The sequence below is a fragment of the Oryctolagus cuniculus genome, chromosome 3 (assembly GCF_964237555.1).
Source record: "Oryctolagus cuniculus chromosome 3, mOryCun1.1, whole genome shotgun sequence".
Taxonomy (NCBI): domain Eukaryota; kingdom Metazoa; phylum Chordata; class Mammalia; order Lagomorpha; family Leporidae; genus Oryctolagus; species Oryctolagus cuniculus.
This window is the reverse complement of record NC_091434.1, coordinates 60360748-60369267: the sequence shown is the minus strand read 5'-3', so window position 1 is coordinate 60369267 and position 8520 is coordinate 60360748.

Below are 8520 nucleotides of genomic sequence, written 5' to 3'. Positions count from 1 at the left end.
CATCCAGAACCCCAATCTGGAATTCTCATGTGTAGACCACAGTCCAGCTTTCCATGACTCGTAAAGGACTTTCACACTTGTCATCAGTATCCTCTTATCTCTAGGCAAATATCACCATTTTATTTCACAGCTGAGGACAGACACAAGAGAGGCGCTATCACTGCCTAATCCGGGTTCTCTGCTTTTCTATGGTTTTCACTGTTTTCCTCAGAATGGAGTTCTCAAACCTATGTGTGTATAAAAATCACTCAAGTTGTTTGTTAAAAGGGATTGTGATGACAGTTAGTATGGTATCTAATATGCACCAGGCACTCTTGTGAGCACCTACGCTATACCAAGTAGGCTTTTTTCCAAAGCAACCCTGAGCTAAGGACCATGATTATCCCCTCTCCCAGGAAAGACAGTGCAAGCGCAAGGAGGTCTTGTTGATCTCACAAGGTGTAGTAGAGGCTGGAAGCAAACAACACCACAAGGCAGCCTGGTTCCAGAGCCCATGCTCTTCCACACTACGCTGCTCCCTAAGAAGAATCTGTGTCCCCTCTTCCATGGACTTTAAAAATCAAAGTGTTAAGGTGGGGCTCTAGAATCCAAATTTTTCCTTTTTTTCTTTTAAAGACGTATTTATTTATTTGAAGGTCAGAGTAAATAGAGAGAGGGAGAGACAAAGAGAAAGAGATCTTCAGTCCTCTGGTTCACTACCCAGATGGCCATAATGGCCAGCACTGGGCCAAGCTGAAGCCAGGAGCCAGGAGCTTCTTCTGGGTCTTCCACGTGGGTATCAGGGGCCCAAGCACTTGGGCCATCTTTTGCTGCTTTTTTACCTGGGCATTGGCAGGGAGCTGGATGGGAAAGGAACAGCCAGGACATGAACTGGCACCAAAATGGGATGCCAGTGTCACAGGCAGCGGGTTTACCAGCTCTCTGCACCATGACAACATCTCCCAAAATCCAATTTTTTTTTTTGACAGGCAGAGTTAGACAGTGAAAGAGAGAGACAGAGAGAAAGGTCTTCCTTCCCTTGGTTCACCCCCCAAATGGCCACTACGGCAGGCATGCTGCATCAATCTGAAGCCAGGAACCAGGTGCTTCCTCCTGGTCTCCCATGTGGGTGCAGGGCCCAAGGACTTGGGCCATCCTCCACTGCTTTCCCAGGCCACAGCAGAGAGCTGGACTGGAAGAGGAGCAACCAGGACAGAATCTGGCACCCCAATCGGGACTAGAACCTGGGGTGCCGGTGCCGCAGGTGGAGGATTAGCCTAGTAAGCCACGGCACCAGCCAGAATCCAAATTTTTTTTTAAACTTTTATTTAATGAATATAAATTTCCAAAGTATGACTTATGGATTACAATGGCTTCCCCCGATACGGTTTCTCCCACCCACAACCCTCCCCTTTCCCACTCCCTCTCCCCTTCCATTCACATCAAGATTCATTTTCGATTATCTTAATATACAGAAGATCAGCTTAGTATACATTAAGTATGGATTTCAACAGTTTGCTCCCACACAGAAACACAAAGTGAAAAATAATAGATGATTTTTTTTAAATGATGATGAAATCAGAGCAGACCTATTGTCATGTTTAATCCCAGTGAGAGTCAAGTTGGGAATTGATAATTTCTTTTTTTTTTTTTTTTACAGAGGATCAGTTTAGTATGCATTAAGTAAGGATTTCAACAGTTTGCACCCCCATAGAAACACAAAGTGAAATATACTGTTTGAGTACTCGTTATAGCATTAAATCTCAATACACAGCACATTAAGGACAGAGATCCTACATGAGGAGTAAGTGCACAGTGACTCCTGTTGTTGACTTTACCAATTGACACTCCTGTCTATGGCATCAGTAATCTCCCCATGCTCTAGTCATGAGTTTCCAAGGCTATGGAAGCCCTCTGAGTTCTCCAACTCTTATCTTGTTTAGACAAGGTCATAGTCAAAGTGGAGGTTCTCTCCTCCCTTCAGAGAAAGGTACCTCCTTATTTGATGACCTGTTCTTTCCACTGGGATCTCACTCACAGAGATCTTTTGCCAGAGTGTCTTGGCTTTCCATGCCTGAAATACTCTCATGGGCTTTTCAGCCAGATCTGAATGCCTTTAGGGCTGATTCTGAGGCCAGAGTGCTATTTAGGACATCTGCCATTCTATGAGTCTGCTGAGTATCTCACTTCCCATGTTGGATCACTCTCCCCTTTATTTACTCCATCGGTTACTGTTAGCAGGTACTAGACTTGTTTATGTGCTCCCTTTGACTCCCAGTCCCTCCACCATGACCAACTGTGAACTGAAATTGATCACCTGGAACAGTGAGATGGCATTGGTACATGCCACCTCAATGGGATTGAATTGGAATCCCCTGGTATGCTTCCAACTCCACCACTTGGGGCAAGTCAGCCTGAGCATGTCCCAAATTATACATCTCTTCCCTCTCCCATTCCCACTCCCATGTTCAACAGGGATCATATTTCAGTTAATTTTCAACACTTAAGAATAACTGTGCATCAATTACAGAACTAAATCAGTCATATTAAGTAGAACAGATAAAAAAAAAACTACTAAGAGGGATAATGTATTAAGTTGTTCATTAACAGTCAGGGCTATGCTGATCAAGCCACTGTTTCCCATAGTGTCCACCTCACTCCAACAGGTTTCCCTCTTGGTGTCCAGTCAGTCGTCACCGATCAGGGAGAACATATGGTATTTGTCCCTTTGGGACTGGCTTATTTCCCTCAGCATGATGTGTTCCAGATTCCTCCATTTTGTTGCAAATGACTGGATTTCGTTGTTTCTTACTGCGGTATAGTATTCTAAAGAGTACATATCCCATAATTTCTTTATCCAGTCTACCGTTGATGGGCATTTAGGTTGGTTCCAGGTCTTAGCTATTGTGAATTGAGCTGCAATAAACATTAGGCTGCAGACCGCTGTTTTGTTTGCCAATTTAAATTCCTTTGGGTAAATCCCAAGGAGTGGGATGGCTGGGTCGAACGGTAGGGTTATCTTCAGGTTTCTGAGGAATCTCCAGACTGACTTCCATAGTGGCTTGACCAGTTTGCATTCCCACCAACAGTGGGTTAGTGTCCCTTTTTCCCCACATCCTCGCCAGCATCTGTTGTTGGTAGATTTCTGCATGTGAGCCATTCTAACCGGGGTGAGGTGAAACCTCATTGTGGTTTTGATTTGCATTTCCCTGATTGCTAATGACCTTGAACATTTTTTCATGTGCCTGTTGGCCATTTGGATTTCCTCTTTTGAAAAATGTCTATTGAGGTCCTTGGCCCATCTCTTAAGTGGGTTGTTGGTTTTGTTTTTGTGGACTTTCTTGATCTCTTTGTAGATTCTGGTTATTAACCCTTTATCTGTTGCATAGTTTGCAAATATTTTTTCCCATTCTGTCGGTTGTCTCTTCACTCTCCTGACTGTTTCTTTTGCAGTACAGAAACTTCTCAATTTGATGCAATCCCAATAGTTGATTTTGGCTTTGACTGCCTGTGCCTCCCGGGTCTTTTCCAGAAATTCTTTGCCTGTGCCAATATCTTGAAGGGTTTCTCCAATGTTCTCTAGTAACTTGATGGTGTCAGGTCGTAGATTTAGGTCTTTAATCCATGTTGAGTGGATTTTTGTGTAAGGTGTAAGGTAGGGGTCTTGCTTCATGATTCTGCACGTGGAAATCCAGTTTTCCCAGCACCATTTATTGAATAGACTGTCCTTGCTCCAGGAATTAGTTTTAGATCCTTGATCAAATATAAGTTGGCTGTAGATGTTTGGGTTGATTTCTGGTGTTTCAATTCTGTTCCATTGGTCTATCCATCTGTTTCTGTACCAGTGCCATGCTGTTTTGATTACAACAGCCCTGTAGTATGTCCTGAAATCTGGTATTGTGATGCCTCCGGCTTTGTTTTTGTTGTACAAGATTGCTTTAGCTATTCGAGGTCTCTTGTGCCTCCATATAAATTTCAGCACCAATTTTTCCAGATCTGAGAAGAAGGTCTTTGGTATCTTGATTGGTATTGCATTGAATCTGTAAATTGCTTTTGGGAGAATGGACATTTTGATGATATTGATTCTTCCAATCCATAAGCATGGAAGATTTTTCCATTTCTTGGTATCCTCTTCTATTTCTTTCTTTAAGGTTTTGTAATTTTCATCGTAGAGATCTTTAACGTCCTTGGTTAAGTTTATTCCAAGGTATTTGATTGTTTTTGTACACAGACAATGCCATGGTTGAGGAAGAACTTCTAAGATCAATCCCATTCACAATAGCTACAAAAACAATCAGAATCCAAATTTTTTTACATGCAACTGTCACAGCCCCCAGGGAGCTTGAATGCTTGGGTTCTCAGCCCACACTTGGCAAACTGTTAGCTGTGGATATCAGAGACATTGCTTGATCTTCAGCAGTCACATATTGTGATAAAACAAAACAAAACAAAACAAAACCTGGTGGGCATTTCAAATAACTTAGTTTTATAGCATAAAGCAAAACCTAGGGATGTTACTCAAGACAATGTTTGGTGGTTAGAAAATGGGAAGAAAGTGTTAATGGCATGAAAGGAGAAGACTGATGTAAGAAAAGTCACAGGAGAAAGACAAAGGTCATCTATCTTGTAATTTTCCTTGGTGCTGAACTTTCACAGGACTGTCCAATAACAAGTTTCACAATAGAATATAATGTTTTTTCTCAAATCAGTAAAATAAGAGCAAATATTTGGGTTAGGGTTATTTACTAAATGGCACCAACTCAAGCTTCCTATATCATCCAAATATTAATCACTAGCCACATTACTTAATTGCCATTTAAAAACTTTTAAATTTAGTCTCTCAATCATCTGTGTCCCATTTCTAGAGTTCACTGGCTGCATATAGATGGTGGCTATCCTCTTACATGGTACATAGATCTGGAAGCTGCTTTTCTTTAAAGAAAATTGCATTGGACCGTGATAATTTGTAGACCTTCTCCCAGCTATTCTGTTATTTTCCTTCTTCCCATTAACATTAGCAGGCATTCACATTTTGCCCATCTCAAGAACACCCAGTGATCTAATTTGTCATTTAGCAGCGATGACCATTTAGCATCACATCTCCACAGGAATTTTTCCCACTCTTTGTTTCATGTGGGCAGATGGGGTTAGAGGAAAGGTGGCAGAGTGGGGCTCATAGACCATGGTAGTCTTCCCTCAGATGTGTGTCAGCTGTCCCCCTTGCAAACATCACAGGTGCAGGGGGTCCAGATGGATAAGTGTCCCAGGATGCATGCCCCATGAGGACCAGGAACCACAACACCACAACCATGTCCTTACATGTCTTAGTTTGGATGACTTTTCACCTTCCAGATTATTGAAAGCAGTGGATGGCAGATTTTTAAGACTTCCTGTTATAAGTCAGCCATGATTTCATAGATCCACATACACAACCTATACAACCTGTTACCACACATACTAAAGCATCTATTGAATAGCCACATGGGAGCTCACTGAGCAGCACGTAATTTCAGTCCAGCCCTTCCTCCTTTGCAAAATAATGAACTGTTGGCCAAGATTCAGCCTCCCGTGGCTGGACTGCTCTTGCCTTGCACTGGATTCCAAGGCCATAGAATTGTTATAGCAGTGGCCCTGCTGTTTCTGTGTCAGCTTCCTGGGAGCATTTAAGAGACTTCTTAGAAGTGTAGTTGAGTACATACACATTCAACCCCTGGAGTGAGTTTATAAGGGATCCAGTTAGCTCTAATGTAGTTGACTCTCTCTGATGAGAAAAGCACCAGATAATTGGGATAGACTATGCTAAAGAATAGCTCTTAGCTATTAGGTAAAACAGTTTCAAATGCTTTTTCTTTCAGCTTCAGATATAAATTATTGTACATGCAATTAAGAACTACTATCAGCCATTCCAAACGTCAATCTCTCATACCAAACAGAACTCTAAATAAAAACTCACAACCATTGAAATTTTGACCAGAGAAAGGAATTTTGAGATTAGCTGTTCTAAATTCCTCTTTTAGAAATGAGAAACCACATGTTAAGGAAAAGGCAAAGAAATTTATCCAAGATCCCAAAGCTAATTTAGAGGAGAATTTGAACTATTAGCATGTATCTCCTAATTCCTTGTTCCATTCTTTTTCCACTGTGCCATTCTATTCTATAGGACTGATCGCACTATCACATCAAATGAATGGAAATCTGATGCTTGGACCTCACATCCAGAAAAGGTACAATTTAACAATAGCTAATACACATATGGTGCCATGTTTATGCTACATTTTGGTCTAAGCACATGGATGTGTGATCTCGTTAATCCCCTTGACAGCACTATGAACTCCTGTTGTTGTTTCTATTTTACAGACGAGTGAGATAAATCACAATGAGATTATATTAACTTGCCTAAGTACACACAGTGAACACTTGGCATTATCTCAGTTCAAACTCAGAAAACGTAATTTCAGATGCTGGGCTCAGACCACACTGCTCTGCTGCTTAGAAATCAGGGAAACCTTTCGTATACCTACAGTGCTCAGATCTAAGGCAAAATTTTAATAACATTTTGCAGTTAGTGTTTATATACACCAGCGTTGTTAATTTTATGTACACTAGCATTGTTATTTTTATTAAAGCACTCATTTTTAACGGCATGTTTCTACACTAAGCCTTTCAGCAATTTTAATAAGCCCAGTAAGCAAGTAGGCAGAGCAGTAATACCTGCTCTGGCAATATTTGCCAGTCATTTCTAACTGGGAACAGCAGCACTGGCAGACTAATGCCCATCTTTGCTCTCTGGGGTGCAACTCTTCAGAACAGAAATAAGTCACATAATCAGGAGGGATTTCCATTTGAAACAGTCAGATGCTGTTGGTCTAGAAAGTACTAGTCCCTCTCTCTGTGGTATCACAGTGAAAACGGGGAAAGTGTTCTCATTAAAAATGGACTCACTTATTTTGATGTAAACATGTTGGTTTATAACACAGGGTAAGTCCCTGGTACTGCCACAGCATACATTTTTTAAGCTACAGGTTAAGGAAAAGTGAATTTCTGAGTGAGCTCTCACCTAGTGTAAGATTTGTTAATGTTCATCAGGATGTTGACATGAGTTAGTGACACAGTGAATTAAGTAAACATAAACTGTGGCAAGATCTGTCTTAAGAGGTTGTAAGCTCATTGTTGCTAAGGTCCATCTGTTGTTTCTTCACATTCCTTTTAATACCCAACGCAGTCCCAGGTTTAGGTGGCTAAGAAGGACCCATGTTGATTGAATGGGATCACAGCCTGAGACTGAGTCCCTGTTCAGACAGCTGGTCGTAAGAATGGTTCCTCCGTGTAACCTTGGCTTACTAATGCTGAAAGGAGCTTTGACCCAAAGTCTGATCACTGATTAGCTCTCAGATCCTTAGTCACACGTGAACGTGAATGTCTCTGATCCACAGGGCTCTTGTTTAAAATGCGTATACCATTGGGTTGTGCTCAAGATAAAATTAGATAATTATAGAAAATTCTTTATCAAATCAAAAACTATATAAAATGTATAAGTCATGGACTAACCACTTTATAATTAGATTACCAGTGTTTAATATAACAAATTTGAACCCCATCATGAATTTTAATCTCTGAGACCCTCCTATTTGCACCAACAGTGAGGGTTAATTACAACCAAAGTTCTTCCTTTTGTCCTATGACAACTGTCCTGTCCTGTCCGATTTCTCCTGACTGGAACCTGCTCCAGTTTCTGTTGATGGTTGGGCGAGGGTTGGCATATGCTGCCTGGCTATGGAAGTTCCAGAAACTCAGTGTGCAGGTCCAGGCTTGGGGGCAGGGGCCAGTGGGTTCAGCCTGACTCTTAATTTTATCACCGCATGCCTGCTGCACTGGGATTCAGTTCCCTCTCTCCACCAAGTAGAAGAAGTCCTGTTTCAACACCCTGCTCCTTGGAAAAGGTTGAGGAGGAGTGACATGGGCAACTCTTTCGTTCCTGCTTATTTCAATGCTGCTTTTATTATTCTAGAAGGAGGCACTGTGATCTCTCACCTGGCTTCTGTAGCTCTCCTGAAGGAAACTGTGCGTGAACAACTGTTCAGATTGGTCTCTCCGTGGGATAAGGTCACCAGAGTATCTTTTCAGCCACCATCTTGCTTCCTGTCTCTAAACTTCCAACCTGATTCTTTGATGGATTTATGGTAGCATGGGATTCCATGGGTTGTAGTAGATAATCACGATTTTCTCATAGCGAACTGAAAACCTTTGTTTTCACACTTCCACAAGTAAAATTGAAGTTCAGAGGATGTATTTAGGTTGACTTTAATAGATGGTACTCTACAAAAAACGGCTTTGCCACTTCATACTTCCCTCCTACAGTGTTTCATAGTTTCCATATCCACAGGCCCATCTAAAATTAAAATTGTTAATATGAGTTTAACTTTAGTCAAAATCTCCTGGGCTTCCATAACCAGTGTATTATTTATTATTTTATAATTCTGATACATGCTGGTCTTCTCTTTGATCTTATAGTTAGCTATAGATATATTTCTACTTGTTCAT